Raw genomic sequence first — 22,103 nt, 5'->3', positions numbered from 1 at the left:
GTCATTATCTTATATAGTACCAAAGTTATGTCCAGAAAACGAAGTTTGTCAAAAAATTGACAGGGGCATAATTTGGTCAAATATACAAATCAGAGTTATGGGGATTGTTACCACACATGCAGATGATAATGATAAAGATACATTTAAAGACTCATATTGTACTAAAGTTATATCCAGAAAGCGAAGATTTCGAAAAAACTTAAGACTTATGAAAGGGCATAGTTCTGTCAAAAATACAATTAGAGTTATGGGGATTGTAATCACATATGAAGATGGTGATTATAAAGAAATAGTTTTAATTTAAAGTCATTATCTTTTAAAGTACCAAAGATATGCCTATAAACGAAGCTTTCAAAACAAGAGGGCCAAGATGGCCCTAGGTCGCTCACCTAAGAAACACACCATAACAGTGTAAAACATGTTTGACCTAGTGATTTCATTTTTCATTAAGACTGGACCAAAAAATTGGTCTCTTGTGATAAAACAAGCATTTTCTTAGATTATAATATGACCTAGTTTTTGACCCTAGATGACCCATGTTCAAACTCGACCTAGATTTTATCAAGGCAATCATTCTGACCAAAATTCATGAAGATCAATTGAAAAATACAGCCTCTATCACATATACATGGGTGAAAGTATGGAATATTGAAAATCCTGAAAAATTTGCTGGGGGCTTGGGAGCCGCTAGGGCCCCCGGTGGGTCCAGGGCAAAGCCCTGGTAGGGGGGCCAGGGCCAAGCTTCTGAGAATTAGTGATTTTGAACGCTTAGAACAGCCCTATTCTACCCTTATATGTGTGCCAAAAATCTAATTATTATATTGCACAAAATGCATGATTTTCAGTTAACAGTAACTTTTTTAAGTCAAGGACTTGTTTCAACAATATACCCTCAACATATTTTTGTAAGATTCAGACTGAAACTACCTGAAAATTCTAGCAACATTTTTGTTTTTTCATGCCAACATATTTTAATGTTTTGGCACAACATTCACAAAATGCAGACCCTGCAATATCCGGTTTTCGTAGCCAAAGACCCCATCGATCACCATCAGTGTCACATTCAGATAGCCAAGCCCATCTCCATTTGTTACCATGTTTGCTTTCTAAGTCCTAAGCATTGTACGCTGGCGGTAAAAACATTATTTTTCACGCACTAACCCGTGCAGCCCTAATCACGGCGTGTTAATCCCCGAAAGAAATCATAATCTTCCTCCTGTTCCTGGTGGAAAGATTGATACTTTGGAGATAAAAAGCGTGCAAACCGTAGAAATCAAGACATGCGTGTGAAAGTCCGTGCAAACTTTGACGCGGCAACTTTTAGGCGCACGTGAAAGTCATGAAAAACGTGAGTGAATAGTTATATAAACGGTCGTCTAAAATGATGTTTTAAAACAAACAGTTGAAGTAAATTTCGGTACGTAACGGGATCGAGTAATCATCACTGCAATATTTTTTATAAAAGTGACTTTTCCGTGGTTGACGCTTGTTTTATAATTGGAACTCTTTACAAGGTGTGTATAATAAAATCCAGACATCACGAAAGTTGCCAAAAATGGCCGGACATTCGGTCCTGCACTGCCGGGACGAACATTAAATATGAAACAAACAGGAATCTTGCTTCCTTTTATCAGTATGCAGCTGTTAATTATTTTTCTTGTATCCTATCTGATCTAGATTGCTTTGGATTCGAAATCCCGAAAAATAATTATCAACCCACCCCTGTTCAAGCGGAAAAAAAACATTAACAATTATCGGTAAATATTCTGTTGATAAAATAAGTACTGGCCTTGTTTTCGTCATCAGTTAAAACCCCCTTAAAGAGCTAAAAGAAGTGTGTCGGTATCATGGCATCTGAAGTGAAGATCAAAGTTGCCCGAGATTGTCATGGCATTACGTCATGTTTTCGAGCCATGTGACACATCACTGTCTGATCGTACCGCCTCGGTTCTTTAAAACAGTAAAAAAAGTATCTTCTTTAATTTTTTTAAAAGCGAATGTGCAATATCCCGTATAAACTGACAGGTAAATGTGTCAAACGATAAGTGACCTATTTGCCCTAATTTTTTTTACATTATTGTTTGAGAAGAATATCTCACATAGTGTCGTGTCAAAAATACATCTACAAATATTCATTTACTTATCAAACTTATTTAAAACCACAGCGGCATCATACTGCTTTATTTTAAAACCATATTTCTATTTACGTTCACGAGGTCACGTAACCTATTCTGCCGCATTACACAGAAATCTGTTTGCCAAAAATTGTTTTACTCATGTATTGAAATAGCTGCCGCTTTTTTATTATTTAAGATTTTTTAATTCTGTTTTTTGTACTTTCTTGTCAAAAGTCTGAATTTTATGACCATAGAATGTAGTATTTATTTACTTTTAGAAATAAATAAATATTTAAGATCGCGCTGTTTGAAATTTTACAAATAAATGTATGAAAATTCGATCGTTTTTATAGACTTTTGCCTACATTTCTGTCGATATCTTATTAAAATCGTTATAGAATTCAAACTGTATTACTTCTCAAGCGGTGTTGAAAATTTGAAGCGATTATATTAAACAAGAGGGCCATGAAGGCCCTGTATCGCTCACCTGACCTATTGACCTAAAGATCATCAAGATCAACATTCTGACCAAGTTTCATTAAGATATGGTCATAAATGTAGCCTCTAAAGTGTTAACTAGCTTTTCCTTTGATTTGACCCGGTGACCTAGTTTTTGCCCCCACATGACCCAGATTCGAACTTGACCTAAAGATCATCAAGATTAACATTCTGATTAAGTTTCATGAAGATACAGTCATAAATCTGGCCTCTAGAGTCTTAACAAGCTTTTCCTTTGATTTGACCTAGTGACCTAGTTTTTAACACACCTGACCCAGATTTAAACTTGACCTATAGATCATCAAGATTAACATTCTGACCAAGTTTCATTAAGATATGGTCATAAATGTGGCCTCTAAAGTGTTAACTAACTATTCCTTTTATTTGACCCCCGTGACCTAGTTTTTGACCCGACATGACCCAGATTCGAACTTGACCTAAAGACCATCAAGTTTAACATTCTGACTAAGTTTCATGAAGATATAGTCAAAAATGTGGCCTCTAGAGTGTTAACAAGCTTTTCCTTTGATATGACCTAGTGACCTAGTTTTTGACTCCATCTGACCCAGATTTAAACTTGACCTAAAGATTATCAAGATTAACATTCTGACCAAGTTTCATTAAGATATGGTCATAAACGTGGCCTCTACAGTGTTAATTAGCTTTTCCTTTGATTTGACCCGGTGACCTAGTTTTTGACCCGACATGACCCAGATTCAAAATTGCCCTAAAGATCATCAAGTTTAACATTCTGACTAAGTTTCATGAAGATATAGTCATAAATGTGGCCTCTAGAGTGTTAACAAGCTTTTCCTTTGATATGACCTAGTGACTTAGTTTTTGACCCCACCTAACCCAGATTTGAACTTGAGCTATAGATCATCAAGATTTGACCAAGTTTCATTAAGGTATGGTCATAAATGTGGCCTCTAGTGTAAACTAGCTTTTCATTTGATTTGGCTTGGTGACCTAGTTTTTTATCCTACATGACCCAGATTCAAACTGGACCTTAAGATCATCAATATTAACAATCTGACCAAGTTTCATGAAGATACAGTCATAAATGCGGCTTCAACAGTGTTAACAAGCTTTTCCTTTGATTTGACCTGGTGACCTAGTTTATGATCCCAGATAACCAAATATCGAACTCGTCCAAGATTTTATTAAGGGTAACATTCTGACCAAGTTTCATTAAGATTGGGCCAAAAATGTGACCTCTAGAGTGTTAACAAGCTTTTTCTTTGATCTGACCTGGTGACCTAGTTTTTGACCCCAGATGACCCAATATCGAACTCATCCAAGATTTTATGGAGGGTAACATTCTGACCAAGTTTCATTAAGAATGGGCCAAAAATGTGACCTCTAGAGTGTTAACAAGCCTTTCCTTTGATTTGACCTGGTGACCTAGTTTTTGACCCCAGATGACCGAATATCGAACTCGTCCAAGACTTTATGGAGGGTAACATTCTGGCCAAGTTTCATTAAGATTGGGCCAAAATTGTGACCTCTAGAGTGTTAACAAGCTTTTCCTTTGATTTGACCTGGTGACCTAGTTTTTGAACCCAGATGACCCAATATCGAACTCGTCCAAGATTTTATGGAGGGTAACATTCTGACCAAGTTTCATTAAGATTGGGCCAAAAATGTGACCTCTAGAGTGTTAACAGTCAAATTGTTGACGACGGACGGACGGACGACGGACGACGACGGACGCCGGACACAGGGTGATCACTAAAGCTCACCTTTGAGCACTTCGTGCTCAGGTGAGCTAAAAATGAATGCACTACGCGCGTTTTTTGTGTACGTGTCGATAAACAAAAGTAACGGCGATCTAGCCTAAATTAGATATTATTATTACGATAGGTCGCACGTGTTCGTGGAATGGAAAATTACTAGTATGACGTTTTGATATCTTTACGATTCGCGGGTAAATTCCAGTCAATCCAGGTTATTTTTAGGGATGTAATTTCTGCATTTGGTAAAGTTACGAGGTAAAATCCACGCGTCCGATCGGATGAGCATACAGAGAGGTCCACTCGTCCCTATCCCGACTTTAACCCACCAATACTCGTATAAGACATAACTCGCAATATACGAGGCGGCTACATGTGCATGCAAGAAATCGACAAATGCATGCTGCAGACAAAAGTCCGTGCAAATTCTGACGCGCGGGAACTTTTCGGCGCATGTAAAATTTATGAAAAACGTAACAGTTGTTTTCATTGAAGTACAGCGCCTATGCGGGCCAATCAAAATTGTCGTTACATATTGACGATATGCGAGATGCGCTGCAAACGGCAAATATGATAAACAGAGTCGATTGAGTTTGTCGCCGATCGACTGACTTTTCAAGCTTTGTTGATTGATGACACAATACCAACACCCCCCCCCCCCCCCAATTTCGACCCGGATTTAGACGATTTGGAAAAACGATCCCGGCCGAGATGGAAAATCCGGAACTTCCGGAGTATTCCGGAAAACTTTCACCCCTGCATATACAAGTTTTTTCTTTGATTTGACCAAGTGACCTAGTTTTTGACCTCAGATGACCCATATTCAAATTCGACCTAGATTTCATTAAGGCAATCATCCTGACCAAATTTCATAAAAATCAATTGAAAAAAACAGTCTCTATCGCATACAAAAGATTTTTCTTTAATTTGACCTAGTGACCTAGTTTTTGACCTCAGATAACCCATATTCATACTCGACCTTGATTTCATCAAGGCAATCACTATGACCAAATTTCATGAAGATCAATTGAAAACTACATCCTCTATTGCATACACAATGTTTTTCTTTGATTTGACCTAGTGACCTAGTTTTTGACCCTAGATGACCCATTTTCGAACTCGGCCTAGATTTCATCAAGGCAATCATTCTGACCAATATTCATGAAGATCAGTTGAAAAATACAGCCTCTATCGCATACACAAGGTTTTTCTTTGATTTGACCTAGTGACCTAGTTTTTGACCCGAGATGACCCATTTTCGAACTAGGCCTAGATTTCATCAAGGCAATCATTCTGACCAATATTCATGAAGATCAATTGAAAAATGCAGCCTCTTTGCATACACAAGGTTTTTCTTTGATTTGACCTAGTGACCTAGTTTTTGACCCGAGATGACCCATTTTTGAACTCGGCCTAGATTTCATCAAGGCTATCATTCTGACCAATATTCATGAAGAATAATTGAAAAATACAGCCTCTATCGCATACACAAGGTTTTTCTTTGATTTGACCTAGTGACCTAGTTTTTGACCCGAGATGACCCATTTTTGAACTAGGCCTAGATTTCATCAAGGCAATCATTCTGACCAATATTCATGAAGATCAATTGAAAAATACAGCCTCTATCGCATACACAAGGTTTTTCTTTGATTTGACCTAGTGACCTAGTTTTTGACCCGAGATGACCCATTTTCGAACTCGGCTTAGATTTTATCAAGGTTATCATTCTGACCAATATTCATGAAGATTAGTTGAACAAGAGCTGTCCGTAAGACAGCCAAGCTCGACTATTCGAAATATTGTCACAGAAGCAGGAAAATATTACCCAAAAAGGTTAAATATCAAAAGAGTTTTAAGTTCAAAAGGGGGCATAATTTGACCAAAATGCATATCCAGAGCTCCAGATAAGATTTTAGGTTAAAGGGTATTTTACCCTCTAGTTTTTTTTTCAAAGGGTATTTTACTCCTACATATTTTTTCAAAAGGGTATTTTAGAATTCTAAATGGTTTTTCAGAATTCGAAATTATTTAAAAGGGTAATAATAATAACTGTTTGTTTGTATAATTTTCTGATATTCATGTGCTCCGCTGAAGTGACTTTGTCGACCAATGCTGTTTTCCTGAATATTTTTTGAGCCTTCATTCAGATAGTTTTAACATTTTGTTTACTGCATACATTACATCTTACACTACATCTTAAATTAAGTTACTGACCACTGCGATATATCAACAGCCAGTGATACTTTGACTGTCAATGTTTGTTTTTTTCAGAAACACCCACATGTATGGTGCTTCTGCTTCTTCAACAGTTACCCATAATATATCATAGATCACGTGCTTAGCGATAGGCATTGTCCAAGTCATCTCTTGTCTCACGCTTTAATATACTTGAAGAAGAAAATAACATTATGTTACGATATCGTTTGCGTTTGCTTTTATGAGACGCCATTTTTGTTTGTTGTACTCGATTACAAAAAGGATGTGCTTGATTTATGATAAAATTGGATTACGCACTTTAATCGAGTAAAATACGTATCCCGTTTTTTCAATGCGTATCAGTACGCGTAGGTTTGATTTTAAATGCGTTTTTTGTAAATTTCAAAACGTATTTACGCAAATACGCATCTTATCTGGAGCTCTGCATATCAGTTATGGGACTTGCTGCTATCAACTAGTTTTATAACCCCATAGGCACATGTGAAGTTTCAATTCAATATCTGCATTAGTTTTGGAGATAGAAACTCGCATGTAAAACTTTAACCAGAATTTTCAAAGTCCAAAAGGGGGCATAATTTTCCCAAAATACATGCCAGAGTTATGGGACTTGACCCAGTGAGGTTGGTAATTGATCTAGAAAAAGAAAAAATAAGTTTCAAATCTATATGCCTTTTAGTAGTTGCCGTATGTACTTGCACGCAAAACTTTAACCAGGATTTTCTAAGTCCAAAAAGGGGAATAATTTGCTCAAAATACATGTAAGAGTTATGGGACTTGATCCAGTGAGGATAGTAATTGATCTAGAAAAAGAAAAAATAAGTTTCAAATCTATATGCCTTTTAGTAATAGCTGTATGTACTTGCACGCAAAACTTTAACCAGAATTTGCTAAGTCCAAAAGGGGGCATAATTTGGCCAAAATGAAGGTCAGAGTTATGGGACTTGCTGCTATCAACTAGTTTTATAACCCCGAAGACACATGTGAAGTTTCAAATCAATATCTGCATTAGTTTTGGAGATAATAACTTGCATGTAAAACTTCAACCAAAATTTTCTAAGTCTAAAAGGGGGCATAATTTGCACAAAATACATGTCAGAGTTATGGGACTTGACCCAGTGAGGTTGGTAATTGATCTAGAAAAAGAAAAAATAAGTTTCAAATCTGTATGCCTTTTAGAAATAGCTGTATGTACTTGCACGCAAAACTTTAACCAGAATTTTCTAAGTCCAAAAGTGGGCATAATTTGGCCAAAATGAAGGTCAGAGTTATGGGACTTGCTGCTATCAACTAGTTTTATAACCCCGAAGACACATGTGAAGTTTCAAATCAATATCTGCATTAGTTCTGGAGATAATAACTTGCATGTAAAACATTAACCAAAATTTTCTAAGTCTAAAAGGGGGCATAATTTGCTCAAAATACCTGTCAGAGTTATGGGACTTGACCCAGTGAGGTTGGTAATTGATCTAGAAAAAGAAAAAATAAGTTTCAAATCTATATGCCTTTTAGAAATAGCTGTATGTACTTGCACGCAAAACTTTAACCAGAATTTGCTAAGTCCAAAAGGGGGCATTATTTGGCCAAAATGAAGGTCAGAGTTATGGGACTTGCTGCTATCAACTAGTTTTATAACCCCGAAGACACATTTGAAGTTTCAAATCAATATCTGCATTAGTTTTGGAGATAGTAACTTGCATGTAAAACTTTAACCAAAATTTTCTAAGTCCAAAAGGGGGCATAATTTGCTCAAAATACATGTCAGAGTTATGGGACTTGACCCAGAGAGGTTGGTAATTGACCTAGAAAAAGAAAAAATAAGTTTCAAAGCTATATGCCTTTAACTGATGGCTGTATGTACTTGCATGCAAAAACTTAACCAAGGTGTGACGCCGACACCGACGCCGACGCCAGGGTGAGTAGAATAGCTAGACTATTCTTCGAATAGTCGAGCTAAAAATACAGCCTCTATCTCATACACAAGGTTTTTCTTTGATTTTACCTAGTGACCTAGTTTTTGACCCGAGATGACCCATTTTCGAACTCGGCCTAGATTTCATCAAGGTTATCATTCTGACCAATATTCATGAAGATTAATTGAAAAATACAGCCTCTATCGCATACACAAGCTAAATGTTGACAGACGGACGACAGACGACGGACGCCGGACATTGAGCGATCAGAAAAACTCGCCTGAGCATTGCTCAGGTGAGCTAAAAATTTAACATGAAAATAATTCCAAGTATAACACCTTGGTAATCGCAGTGGTGTAAAATTCTTTTTCACACCACTCGCCCTGCAGGACTAGTAGCTAGTAAAATCTACTCGCCCTTAGTGGACAGTCACTCGCCCTAATAATTGGCATTTTTAATACTGTCACGTTTTATGGAAGGAGTATTATGTATAACAAGCAAATTTCAAACATAACACATAGCTAGTACACTATGTTTCCTTTTTGATTATTCATTTTTGTTACTCTTAAATTTCCTTTTCACACCAGACATTTTTCTTTCACTAATTTTGTCATCTCCACCACCAAGTTGCTCTCCATAATAACTGCATCGATAGTAAAAATAATCACAGTCAAACCCCTACATTAGTTTCGGGAAAGTGTCGGGAAAGTATTAAACATCAGTTATTTTCATTATCTCAAGACGTATTTCCCGAAAAATAATTATTTTGAAAAGTGTCCTAAAAATATGGACACAATAATCATCATCCACCTACCCGTCGTGAAAACGAAAAAAAAGAGTTGACGTTGAGGTCCTGTACCATATTCCGCCGCACTAATAGAAACCTTTTTACCAAAAAAAATCGTTTTACTCAATGTATTTGAATTACTGCCGCTTTTTTATTATTTAAGATTTTTTAATTCTGTTTTTTGTTCTTTCTGGTCAAAAGTCCGAATTTTATGCCCATAGTATGTATCACTTATTTTCTCTTAGAAAGAAATCAGTAATTAAGATCGCGCTGTTTGAAATTTAACAGATGATTATATGAAAATTCGACTGTTTTCATACAAATATGCTTACATTTCAGTTGCTATTTTATTGAAATCTTAGTAGAATTCAAATTGTATTACTTCTCAAGCGATGTTGAAAAACTGAAGCGATAATTTAACCAAGAGATCACAGAGTGATCTTGGCGCCCACCAATGTGCCATTTTTGAGTGTTCCAAATTTCAAGACTTACTGACTAGCTCAAGGTCAAATTTCATTTCCGTACACAACACTTTGCATGTGGTCCAAATTCGAAAGCTGTAGCTTGAGAAATGTGAAAGTAGGTCACTAGATCAATTTCAAGGACGAAATGTGAAAGTAGGTCACTAGGTCAAAATCAAGGTCAAATTACACTTCAGAACACAAATTTATGCATGTGGTCCAAATTTAAAGCCTGTACCTTCAAAAATGTGAAAGTAGGTCACTAGGTCAATGTCAAGGTCAAAGTTTGTTTCGGTACACAATCCTATGCATGTGGTCTAAATTTGAAGCCTGTAGCTACAGAAATGTGAAAGTAGGTCACTAGGTCAATCTTAAGGTCAAAGTTCATTTCGGTACACAAAACTATGCATGTGGTCCAAATTTGAAAGCTGTAGCTCGAGAAATGTGAAAGTAGGTCACTAGGTCAAAATCAAGGTCAAATTTTATTTCGGAACACACAACTATGCATGTGTTCCAAATTTGAAGCCTGTACCTTCAAAAATGTGAAAGTAGGTCACTAGGTCAATGTAAAGGTCAAAGTTTGTTTCGGTACACAAAACTATGCATGTGGTCCAAATTTGAAGGCTGTAGCTTGAGAAATGTGAAAGTAGGTCAGTAGGTCAAAATCAAGGTCAAATTCCAATTCGGAACACAAAACTATGCATGTGGTCCAAATTTGAAGCCTGTACCTTCAAAAATGTGAAAGTAGGTCACTAGGTCAAAGTCAAGGTCAAAGGTTTTTTTCAGTGCACAAAACTACGCAAGTGGTCCAAATTTGAAGGCTGTAGCTACAGAAATGTGAAAGTAGGTCACTAGGTCAAAATCAAGGCCAACTCATGTCAAGGTTCATCTTGCCACTCAAAACCATACATGTGGTCCAAATTTGAATGTTGTAGGTTATTGACAAGAAGATTTTAAAATCTTTTCCCTATATAAGTCTATATGAACCATGTGACCCCCCAGGGCAGGGCCATATTTGACTCTAGGGGGATAATTTGAACACACTTGGTAGAGAACCACTAGATGATGCTACATTACAAATGCCAAAGCCCTAGGCTTTGTGGTTTGGACAAGAAAATTTTCAACGTTTTTCCCTATGTAAGTCTATGTAAACCATGTGACCCCCGGGGCGGAGCCATATTTGACCCTAGGGGGATAATTTGAACAATCTTAGCAGAAGACCACTAGATGATGTCATATACAAAATATCAAAGCCATAGGCCCTGTGGTTTTGAACAAGAGGTTTTTCAAAGTTTTTCCCTATATAAGTCTATATAAACCATGTGACCCCCGGGGCGGGGCCATATTAGACCCCAAGGAAATATTTTGAATCATCTTGGTAGAGGACTACTAGATGATGCTTCATACAAAATATCAAAGCCCTAGGCTCTGTGGTTTTGGACAAGAAGATTTTCAAAGTTTTTCCCTATATAAATCTATGTAAATTATAGAAATAAACAAAGGGCCATAACTTACTAAAACATTGTTGAACCAGTCTGATTTTTAGGGGGACACAACTAGGGTACCAATACATCATTCTGACAAAGTTTGGTCAAAATCCCCCAGGTAGTTTCTGAGGAGATGCGATAACGAGAAATTGTTAACGGACGGAAGGACGGACGGACGGACGGAAGGACGACGGACCACGGACGCAGAGTGATTTGAATAGCCCACCATCTGATGATGGTGGGCTAAAAAATGAATGCACTACGCGCGTTTTTTGTGTACGTGTCGATAAACAAAAGTAACGGAGATGTAAATTTGATATTACAATAGGTCGCACGTGCTCTCAGAATGGAAAATTACCGGCATGACGTTTTGATATCTTTACGATTCGTTGGTAAATTCCAGTCAATCAAAGTAGCAACTGAACTATCTCAAAGTTTGTTAACGTTCTTCAAGATTCATTAAAACTACGACGTAAAAACCACTCGCCCGATCGGTCAAGTATACAGCGAGATCCACTCGTCCTATCCAGACTTAAACTCGCCAATGCGAGCGGGCGAGTGGAATTTTACACCCCTGTTAATCATGTACAAAGATTCATTTAAAACTTATTAAAAACCACAACAACATCACACTGCTTTATTTTAAAACCACATTTCTACTTACGTTCACGAGGTCACCTATTCTGCCGCACTAACAGAAATCTGTTTGCCAGATGGGGTGGGAGGGGGGGGGGTGTGATTGTCCTACATTAATTTTTGACTACATTTTACCTTTACCTTTTTATCTCACCTTAACAATATTTGGGTGAAGAATTGTGATTACAAAATGTCTGTCTGTCTACACTTAATTTGACAGTACAATAGAGGCCAGTGTTTTTGATGAAATGCCCGATCGGTCGAGTATACAGCGAGATCCACTTGTCCTATCCAGACTTAAACTCGCCAATGCGAGCGGGCGAGTGGAATTTTACACCCCTGTAATCATGTACAAAGATTCATTTAAAACTTACTAAAAACCACAACAACATCACACTGCTTTATTTTAAAACCACATTTCTATTTGCGTTCCTGAGGTCACCTATTCTGCCGCACTTACAGAAATCTGTTTGCCAGATGGGATGGGGGGGTGGGGGGGGGGGGGGGGGGGGGTGATTGTCCTACATTAATTTTTGACTACATTTTACCTTTACCTTTTTATCTCACCGTAACAATATTTGGGTGAAGAATTGTGATTACAAAATGTCTGTCGGTCTACACTTAATTTGACAGTACAATAGAGGCCTGTGTTTTTGATGAAATGTTTAAGTCTGTCCGTCAGTCTAGTCAGTATTTGGGACTGCAACTTTTTCAGCTTTGGGAGTCCCAGGACTGCAACTTGAAATTGCTAGTGAAGACCGAGTGTCTGATAAAAATTGCAGGATAATATGATAAAATAAGAAGAAAGTCCTCAGTTTGAACAAAAAAAAGCTTACTTTCATTTTTATCGTAACATGGAATCCCAAGAATATTGTTGTCAAACTATATTTTAGTAAGAGCTTGTTTGACTGGTCCTTAAAATGGAAACACGTCAGGACAATTCTAAGAACGCATGTATCATTGGATGCGTTGTTGTAATTGTGGATGGTACTCGATTTATGTACACATTCAATTTTTCTACCAAAAGCGCAGGAACCAGATGGGAATTCCCAGAAATCAGAGGTAATCTTTCTCTTTCAATGTCAACATCAACTTGACTCAATAGACTCAGTCACTACATAAATGAACGTTTTAAAGCTCAGATATCAAATTTATTAAAAAGAATTTGGTCTGGTAAAATATTATCCAGTTCTGTAAAAAAATCATTTTTACCAGACCAACTGTCCTGTGAATTTTCAGGGTCTTTCGTGAACACTGCATCGGCAGTCCACTGTGTATTGAAACCAGTGTTGGGGTAGATATCTCCTCTCACCTTTTCACATCATATTTCCGAAGATTTAAATCTATCTTTTTTTAATAATGAGTTAAAATCAACCCATTTGAAGTTTCTACATGAATAATATTGTTTAATTTATTGAAGCCAGTGAGTCCTGACCAGGAATTTATTGAATTTTTTAGATTTTTAATGTCATTAAATGATTGGAGAAAAAAATTTCACTGGTTAAAATTACACATAATTAGAACTATAAATTAAAATACACATGTTTATCTTCATTACAGGCATGTAGAAAAATAGTCAGACCTGGCTAATGATATATTCTGTAACAGTTAGCCACAAGAAAAAACAAGAGGACCATGATGGTCCTGAATCGCTCACCTGTTCCCACATGACCTAGTTTTGAGTATGACGTCGTTTTTTCTATTATTTGACATAGTGACCTAGTTTTTGAGCTCATGTGACCCAGTTTTGAACTTGACCTAGATATTATCAAGATAAAAATTCTGACCAATTTTCATAAATATACTTGAAAAATATGGTCTCTAGAGAGGTCACAAGGTTTTTCTATTATTTGACCTATTGACCTAGTTTTCGAAGGTACGTGACCTTGTTTTGAACTTGACCTAGATATCATCAAGGTGAACATTCTCACTAATTTTCATGAAGATCTCATGAAAAATATGGCCTCAAGAGAGGTCACAAGGTTTTTTCTATTTTTATATCTACTGGCCTAGTTTTTGACCGCACGTGACCCAGTTTCGAAACTGACCTAGATATCATCAAGGTGAACATTCATATTAATTTTCATGAAGATCCATTGAAAAATATGGCCTCTAGAGAGGTCAATAGATTTTTCTAATTTTAGACCTACTGACCTAATACAGATCCCATGAAAAGTATGGCCTCTAGAGAGGTCACAAGTTTTTTTTATTATATGACCTACTGACCTAGTTTTTTAAGGCACTTGACCCAGTTTCAAACTTGACCTAGATATCATCAAGGTGAACATTCTGATCAATTTTCATGAAGATCCATTCAAGGGTATGGCCTCTAGAGAGGTCACAAGGTTTTCCTATTTTAAGACCTACTGACCTAGTTTTTGAACGCAGTTGACCAAGTTTCAAACTTGACCTATAAATCATCAAGATAAACATTCAGACCAACTTTCATACAGATCCCTTGAAAAATATGGCCTCTAAAGAGGTCACAACGTTTTTTCATTCTTTGACTACTAACCTACTTTTTGACGGCACATGACCCACTTTCGAACCTGACCAAGATATCATCAAGATGAACATTCTGACCAATTTTTATGGAGATCCATTCACAAGTATGGCCTCTAGAAAGGTCACAAGGTTTTTCTATTTTTAGACCTACTGACCTAGTTTTTGATCGCACATGACCCTGTTTCGAACTTGACCTAGATATCATCAAGATGAACATTCAGACCAACTTTCATACAGATCCCATGAAAAATATGGCCTCCAGAGAGGTCACAAGGTTTTTCTATTATTTGACCTACTGACCTAGTTTTTGAAGGCACGTGACCCACTTCGAACTTGACCTAGATATCATCAAGGTGAACATTCAGATCAATTTTCATGAAGATCTCATGAAATATATGGCCTCTAGAGAGGTCACAAGGTTTTTCTATTTTTAGACCTACTGACTAGTTTTTGACCGCACGTGATCCAGTTTCGAACTTGACCTAGATATCATCAAGATGAACATTCACACCAACTTTCATACAGATCCCATGAAAAATATGGCCTTTAGAGAGGTCACAAGGTTTTTCTATTATTTGACCTACTGACCTAGTTTTTGATGGCACGTGACCCAGTTTCGAACTTGACCTAGATATCATCAAGGTGAACGTTCTTACTAACTTTCATAAAGATCCATTGAAAAATATGGCCTCTAGAGGTCACAAGGTTTTTCTATTTTAAGACCTACTGACCTAGTTTTTGATCGCAGTTGACCTAGTTTCAAACTTGACCTAGATATCATCAAGATGAACATTCTGACCGACTTTCATAAAGATCCCATGAAAAATGTGACCTCTAGAGTGGTCACAAGCAAAAGTTTACACACGGACGCACGCACGGACGCATGCACGGACGACGGACGCTGCGCGATCACAAAAGCTCACACTGTCACTTTGTGACATGTGAGCTAAAAATACCATACTGTTTGTGCGAGAGTGGTGAAATACCCAATTGGTTTTAGCAAATACCCAGTTACTTTTGAAAAGCCTTGGTAATAATATTATTTTTTCCAATACCCAATTCAGACAAAAAGTGATGGGTAAATACCCAATCCACCAAAAGCTTATCTGGAGCTCTGTTTCATCGAAAAATTTCCTCCACTATTTTGGTCTTTCGAATGTTTGACACGTAAGGAGATATTGCCCATATGAAAAAATTATCTCAATATTTCCTAGGATCGCGTCAAATTTGTTGGACTAGCTGAAAGCGATGACAACTATAAAATTATAAAATATATCAGATCATAAAATAAGTCATCCCGATAAGCCAAATGAGTATGGCTAATTTCAGACATATCTTTTCAGGGTTCCCACCAGACTTTTGGTGTGGGGTTTTTTATACCCCCTAGGTCATCAACTGGGGGCTGGAACTTCAAAAGTTGGGGGTTTTGATATTTCGGACTTTATTTCTACTATAGACTGTATTATAAAATTTAAGGGCTCGGTGCAAAACTAGTTTATTTTATACTTTATCCATATAACAGTTTTGCACAAAACTTAAGCATTAATGTTGACTTGTATTAGATCTATTACATTGTATTAAAATACAATAAAACTAAATCTAATATCAGAAATATTTTATTAGAGCTACTTTTATTTTGTTTACATGCTATGCAATTACCGTTATTTGTTGCCAAAATATCTGTCTTTGATATTAAGGATTCAGAAGTAGGCTGTTGACATCGCCTGCCCTAGCTGTTTATTAAATAAACAGTTAGTTTAGTTTGGTTCATTTTTCACGCATATGCAGACAGCAATCGATTACGTCACTCAAAAATTACCAAGTGCTAGACTGTCGCTATAATTTTCTATTGATAACTTGCGCGTTAAATATTTAACATGGAACCAGTCAAGTGACACCCGACACAACTAAAAATAGACACTGAAATTCCACAAACTGTTCATTTTTCAGCTACTTTCGGATTGATTGCATTGTAATTTCGCTGTTATTTTGATTAAGAACAATTTAGCATCTTCCTGGTCACAATTTGGTTGCGTGAAAATACATACCGGAGCAATTTTCTGTACGTTTCAGATCGAAATTTATACGTGAAAAACATACATATTTACGTGAATGGGAACCCTTCTTTTATCACATCATCGCAGAGAACACGACTGTTACAAGCCCCTCCCAGTGATCGAACTCACACCCCCGCGATCCATAGATCTGCACTCTCGCTAATGAGCAAAGTGGGCTGGTTGAAATTTTTTAGTTTGATGGTAAGTGAGATACATGGATGACACTTTTTTTTTTCTAGCCTTACTCACGAAGGCTTGACGGATGATTACAGTCAGAATTTATCAGTGATAACAACCACCACTTTTTTGTTAGTTTTGATTACAAGATGAAAATTATGTTTTTGAATACCCGTATGTGCATGAATGACATATCAATTGTGCTTTTGACCATAAAATTTAGTGATAAAGATTTATAGGATGTTAAAGTCATGTCCTAGATTTTGACACAACACATTTTTCAGGTTTTAGTGCAAAAGTGACCGCAGCTAATTGCATTTTTTCTGAGCAATCTGCTACATGTATTTGATTTATTTTAATATGACTTATTTATCTATCATAAAGGAAGATTTCCCTAGTTTCTTTAGAGAGATTATGCAACCATTCAATAAAACAAGAGCTGTCAGTGGACAGCGCACTCCACTATTCTCAGTGCTTGATAGTATAATATAAGCAATGAGTAAAAACTATAACATTACAATAAGCATATTCTAAGTTGAAAAGAGGCCATAATTCAGTCAAAATGCTTGATAGAGTTGCCTCCTCCTTTTTACAGACTGGGGTCATGATGATAAACAAGTATGCAAAATATGAAAGCAATATCTCAATGGACTTTGAAAATATTTGGGGTGGTACCCAAACTTTAACATTTGTGTGACGCTCACGCTAACGCTGACGCGAGTAGGATAGCTCCCCTATTCTTCGAATAGTCAAGCTAAAAATGAAAATGAAATTTTAGTCCCATTCAAATACATGGTATACCGTCCATCTGTATTGTCGCGGCACTTGACATTTGACGTAACGACATTAAACAAGAAACAATACAACTGAGTATTTCTTGTCTTTACCACAATATTTCATGTCATATGCATCAATTACTGTGTGAAAATGAATCAGATATCATTCAAGAAACATTCCTGTGTACTTCGAACAACACTGTCAGCCACTGTCATCATTTGACGTCACATCACTAATTTCACGGTATAGGTCTACAGTTGTGGCAATCAAACTATCATAGGTTAAAACACTAAATATTATTCAAAACATTGAAAAGCTACTTAAGTCAAACTAACAGGACACTCAAAAGTCATTAAGCACCAATTTAAATGTTTTATATTATCAGTTTACATTGGCACTATCGAAAATATTCTCCTCTGGGCAGTGGACACACCAGATATTTTGCAAGTAAACCACAAGGTCGCGGGCATGGTCATAATGTATTGGAGCCTAAGAATCATACTATTACTGAATATTTTCTATCTGATACTAATCTAACATGTTTCAATTCACTGCTCTGTATCATGAGTGTATTTTGAGGAGAAGGTCGCGGGGCCCCCATCCCCCCCTCCCACTTAATATCCCTCTAGTTTAGACGTTTTGATGTTTCGCCTAATACTGATATTTCATTCATTTTTGTGTAGCTTGGGGATGCTATGTAAAATTTGGTGTCCCCTAACCTATAGGTGGGACTTAATTTGCATAAATAATGAGGACAAATGCTGATCAGCTGGTAGACGAACTTGCAAACAAGAGATGCTTTTGAGAAAAGCGCATGTCTCCAACAACTGCCCCTATGAAAAATGTTAGTTTCTCTAGATGTTTTAGACGAGTGGATCCAATTCGATGGTCTGGATGAGTGGATCCAATCAGTAATTCAAGGGCCATAAATCAAAAGTGCCTGGGCAGATTTGGCTAGTTATCGAACTTGGGTAAGGTCTTATGGCCAAACACATTTTGTTCAAGTTTGGTGAAGATCGGATGAGAAATGTTCGACTTAGAGAGCAGACAAGAGTAAACAGACGGATTTTTTCGGTAATTCAAGGGCCGTAACTCTAAAATGCCTCAACCAATTTGGCTAGTTATCGAACGTGGCCGAGGTCTCATGGTCAAACACATTTTGTTCAAGTTTGGTGAAGATCGGATGAGCAATGTTTGATTAAGAGTGCAGACATGAGTCAAAAGGCCAATTTTTCGATAATTCAAGGGCTGTAACTCCAAAATGCCTGGACCGATTTGGCTAGTTATCAAACTTGGCCAAGGTCTCATGGTCAAACACATTTTGTTTAAGTTTGGTGAAGATTGGATGAGAAATATTCGAATTAGAGTGCGGACGAGAGTAAAAAGACCGATTTTTAGTAATTCAAGGGGCATAACTCCAAGACGCCTGGACCGATTTGGCTAGTTATCGAAATTGGCCGAGGTCTTATGGTCAAACACATTTTGTTAAAGTTTGGTGAAAATCGGATGAGAATTGCTCGACTTAAGAGAGCGGACAAGCTTTGTGACGGACACACACACAGACACACACTGACTGGAGTAAATCAATGTCTCCCACACCACTGTGTGGTGGGAGACATAATAAATATTGACTGATATTTAGCAATGTAACTGCAGATAAGAACATTTTTCGCTAGCATGCGTAAAATAGGTCAAGAACTTGACATGTTAACACCACATGGGCGGCGCAACTCAAATACCGCAAAATTAGTGATGACGCGAGATTAGTGATGTCGAGTATACAGATAACTCGCCAATAGCGGGTCACTATCTAAACTTTTAGCATATAGTGAAGAATGTTTAAACTTTCATGATATGTAAACTTACTAACACTTAAAAACTATTGCTCGCATTCTTATCAATGTTTGATTTATTTGAATCATTCTTTTATGTCTGAAGTTATGATGAAATATTTATACCTGTCTGATTCACCAATAGGGGGTCACTTTTGCCAATAGGGGGTCACCTAGTTTATCATATTTTCTATCAATTTAAATTAGTTTTTTTTTTCTGACAAAACACAACTGTGGTATTAGAAATAAACATTTCAAGACAGAATATAATGAGAGACAGTATGTTTACATTTCAAACAGGAGATACTAAGTAAAAGAATATAGCACTAGTTTTCACAGTTGTATTTCTATGCATAATTAGCAACACATATATCTAAAGGCAGTGGCTAGGATTACAGTACCCTAATTCTAGCCTCCGGTTCTAGGATTACGGAAGTTCCGTATTCCTAGACAAACCTATGAGGATAGGCTACGATTACAGAAGTATTTCAAAGGCAGCAAATATATGATACCACATGCATAGTGTTGTAAACTTACTCGTTTCACTTAAAAGATGATTTTTCTTGCCAGCAGTTTTACTTCATGTTATCTATCCGCCATTTTGGGTTTGTATAATCGCTAAACTAGTTATTAATGGCGGCGTGTGGAAATATCGTTGTCATCCTACTTGGTATTAAAAGTGGATATTCAGTTTTAAAGGTTATATAGAAAGAAAAAGGTAAGGATTAAAATGAGAATTATCATTTTGTTTGCATACCTACAAGTGGTATGTTGGTGGTAAATTTGCACCACAAACATTGGTATAAGGCCTTGATATAAATGTGTTTTGCTTGAACATTTCAGATTGTATACATGTATACGTGTGGAAAGACTGGAATTATAAACTGACAATAATGAGAGGGTTTCTTTCTTGAAAATGTGCCATGATGCCAGACTTTATCCGGATGTAGCTTAAATAATATTTTGTTTAGACATTTAGCCATTTTATTGTAGAGACGATGATGACGATGAAACATGCTGCCAAAAGCAACGTGTCTGACCCCTTGACATTTAACCTTGTCGTATATTGTGTTTAATGAAGCAGTCAAATATTATGAAGTTACCTTCAGTTGCATTCATGGTGGAATTAACCAGTACAAATCTAAAGGCACAGGAAAGAGAACTCAGAGGTAAGTGTATTTTATTGAGAGTATTTTATTGTTTTGAGCCGTGCCATGAGAAAACCAACATAGTGGGTTTGCGACCAGCATGGATCCAGACCAGCCTGCGCATCCGCGCAGTCTGGTCAGGATCCATGCTGTTCGCTAACAGTTTCTCTAATTCAAATAGGCTTTGAAAGCGAACAGCATGGATCCTGACCAGACTGCGCGGAAGCGCAGGCTGGTCTGGATCCATGCTGGTCGCAAACCCACTATGTTGGTTTTCTCATGGCACGGCTCTTTTGTCTATTATGTTGTCAGTAAACACACATGAAAACTGGATAATTATAGCTCATACACTAAAATAATAATATGAGCCACGTGTCTTGGATGGTTCCATTACCATTGCGCAGCCTTGACTTCAGCACCAAAAACAAAATTCTCGTTCTGTTTGAATTGTTCGTAGGACCTTGTGGCACTCTAAAAGTTGCCAGTCATAAATGATCAAGACCTTGTGGCACTCTAAAAGTTGCCGGTTATAAACGATAAGGACCTTGTGGCACTCTGAAAGTTGCCGGTCATAAACGTTCAGGACCATGTGGCACTCTAAAAGTTGCCGGTCACTATGCTAATACATGTATTTGTTATTCTGTTTGTGAATATGTACACTTGTTCATTTAGCTTGTGATTTTTTAAGGGCCTTGTTTCAAAACAGTAATGTCATGCACACATGTATTGTCTTGCAACACTGTCTGTACTATTTATTTACTGTAGTTTGTATTTGGGATGCAAAGAATGATCGACACAATTTTACATGAAATCCTGGTTTAAATGTTTACTGTTCTCTTCAGTCTGCATTTGCTCTTTCTTACTAAGCACTAAATGTTGGTCATTCTATGTACCAATGTTTTAACATCTGACAACAGTTTGCGTCTTTCACACTATCACAATTGTTAAACAAGAGGACCATGATGGTCCTGAATCGCTCACCTCTTCCCACATGACCCGGTTTTAAGTATGACGTTGTTTTTTCTATTATTTGACATAGTGACCTAGTTTTTGAGCTCATGTGACCCAGTTTGAACCTGACTTAGATATTATCAAGATAAAAATTCTGACCAATTTTCATGAAGATCCATTGAAAAATATGGTCTCTAGAGAGGTCACAAGGTTTTTCTATTATTTGACCTATTGACCTAGTTTTCGAAGGTACGTGACCCTGTTTTTAACTTTACCTAGATATCATCAAGGTGAACATTCTCACTAATTTTCAAGATGATCTCATGAAAAATATGGCCTCTAGAGAGGTCACAAGGTTTTTCTATTTTTATACCTACTGGCCTATATTTTGACCGCACGTGACCCAGTTTCGAAACTGACCTAGATATCATCAAGGTGAACATTCAGATCAATTTTCATGAAGATCCATTAAAAAATATGGCCTCTAGAGAGGTCAAAAGATTTTAATAATTTTAGACCTACAGACCTAGTTTTTGACAGCAGTTGACCCAGTTTAAAACTTGATCTAGATATCATCAAGATGAACATTCAGACCAACTTTCATACAGATCCCATGAAAAGTATGGCCTCTAGAGAGGTCACAAGGTTTTTTTATTATTTGACCTACTGACCTAGGTTTTTTACGCACGTGACCCAGTTTCAAACTTGACCTAGATATCATCAAGGTTAACATTTTGACCAATTTTCATGAAGATCCATTCAAGGGTATGGCCTCTAGAGAGGTCAAAAGGCTTTTCTATTTCAAGACCT

The 22,103-nt window shown here is 37.0% G+C and overlaps 1 protein-coding gene across 1 annotated transcript in view; it reads right to left on the bottom strand.

Annotated features, from left to right (window-relative positions):
• The window catches only part of LOC123548802 (protein asteroid homolog 1-like), a 42,001-nt gene that overhangs the window by 4,242 nt on the left and 15,656 nt on the right, over window positions 1-22,103 (bottom strand). The window lies entirely within an intron of this gene.

This window comes from Mercenaria mercenaria, chromosome 6, assembly GCF_021730395.1.
Source record: "Mercenaria mercenaria strain notata chromosome 6, MADL_Memer_1, whole genome shotgun sequence".
Taxonomy (NCBI): Eukaryota; Metazoa; Mollusca; class Bivalvia; order Venerida; family Veneridae; genus Mercenaria; species Mercenaria mercenaria.
This window is presented reverse-complemented; position numbering and strand designations above follow the sequence as displayed.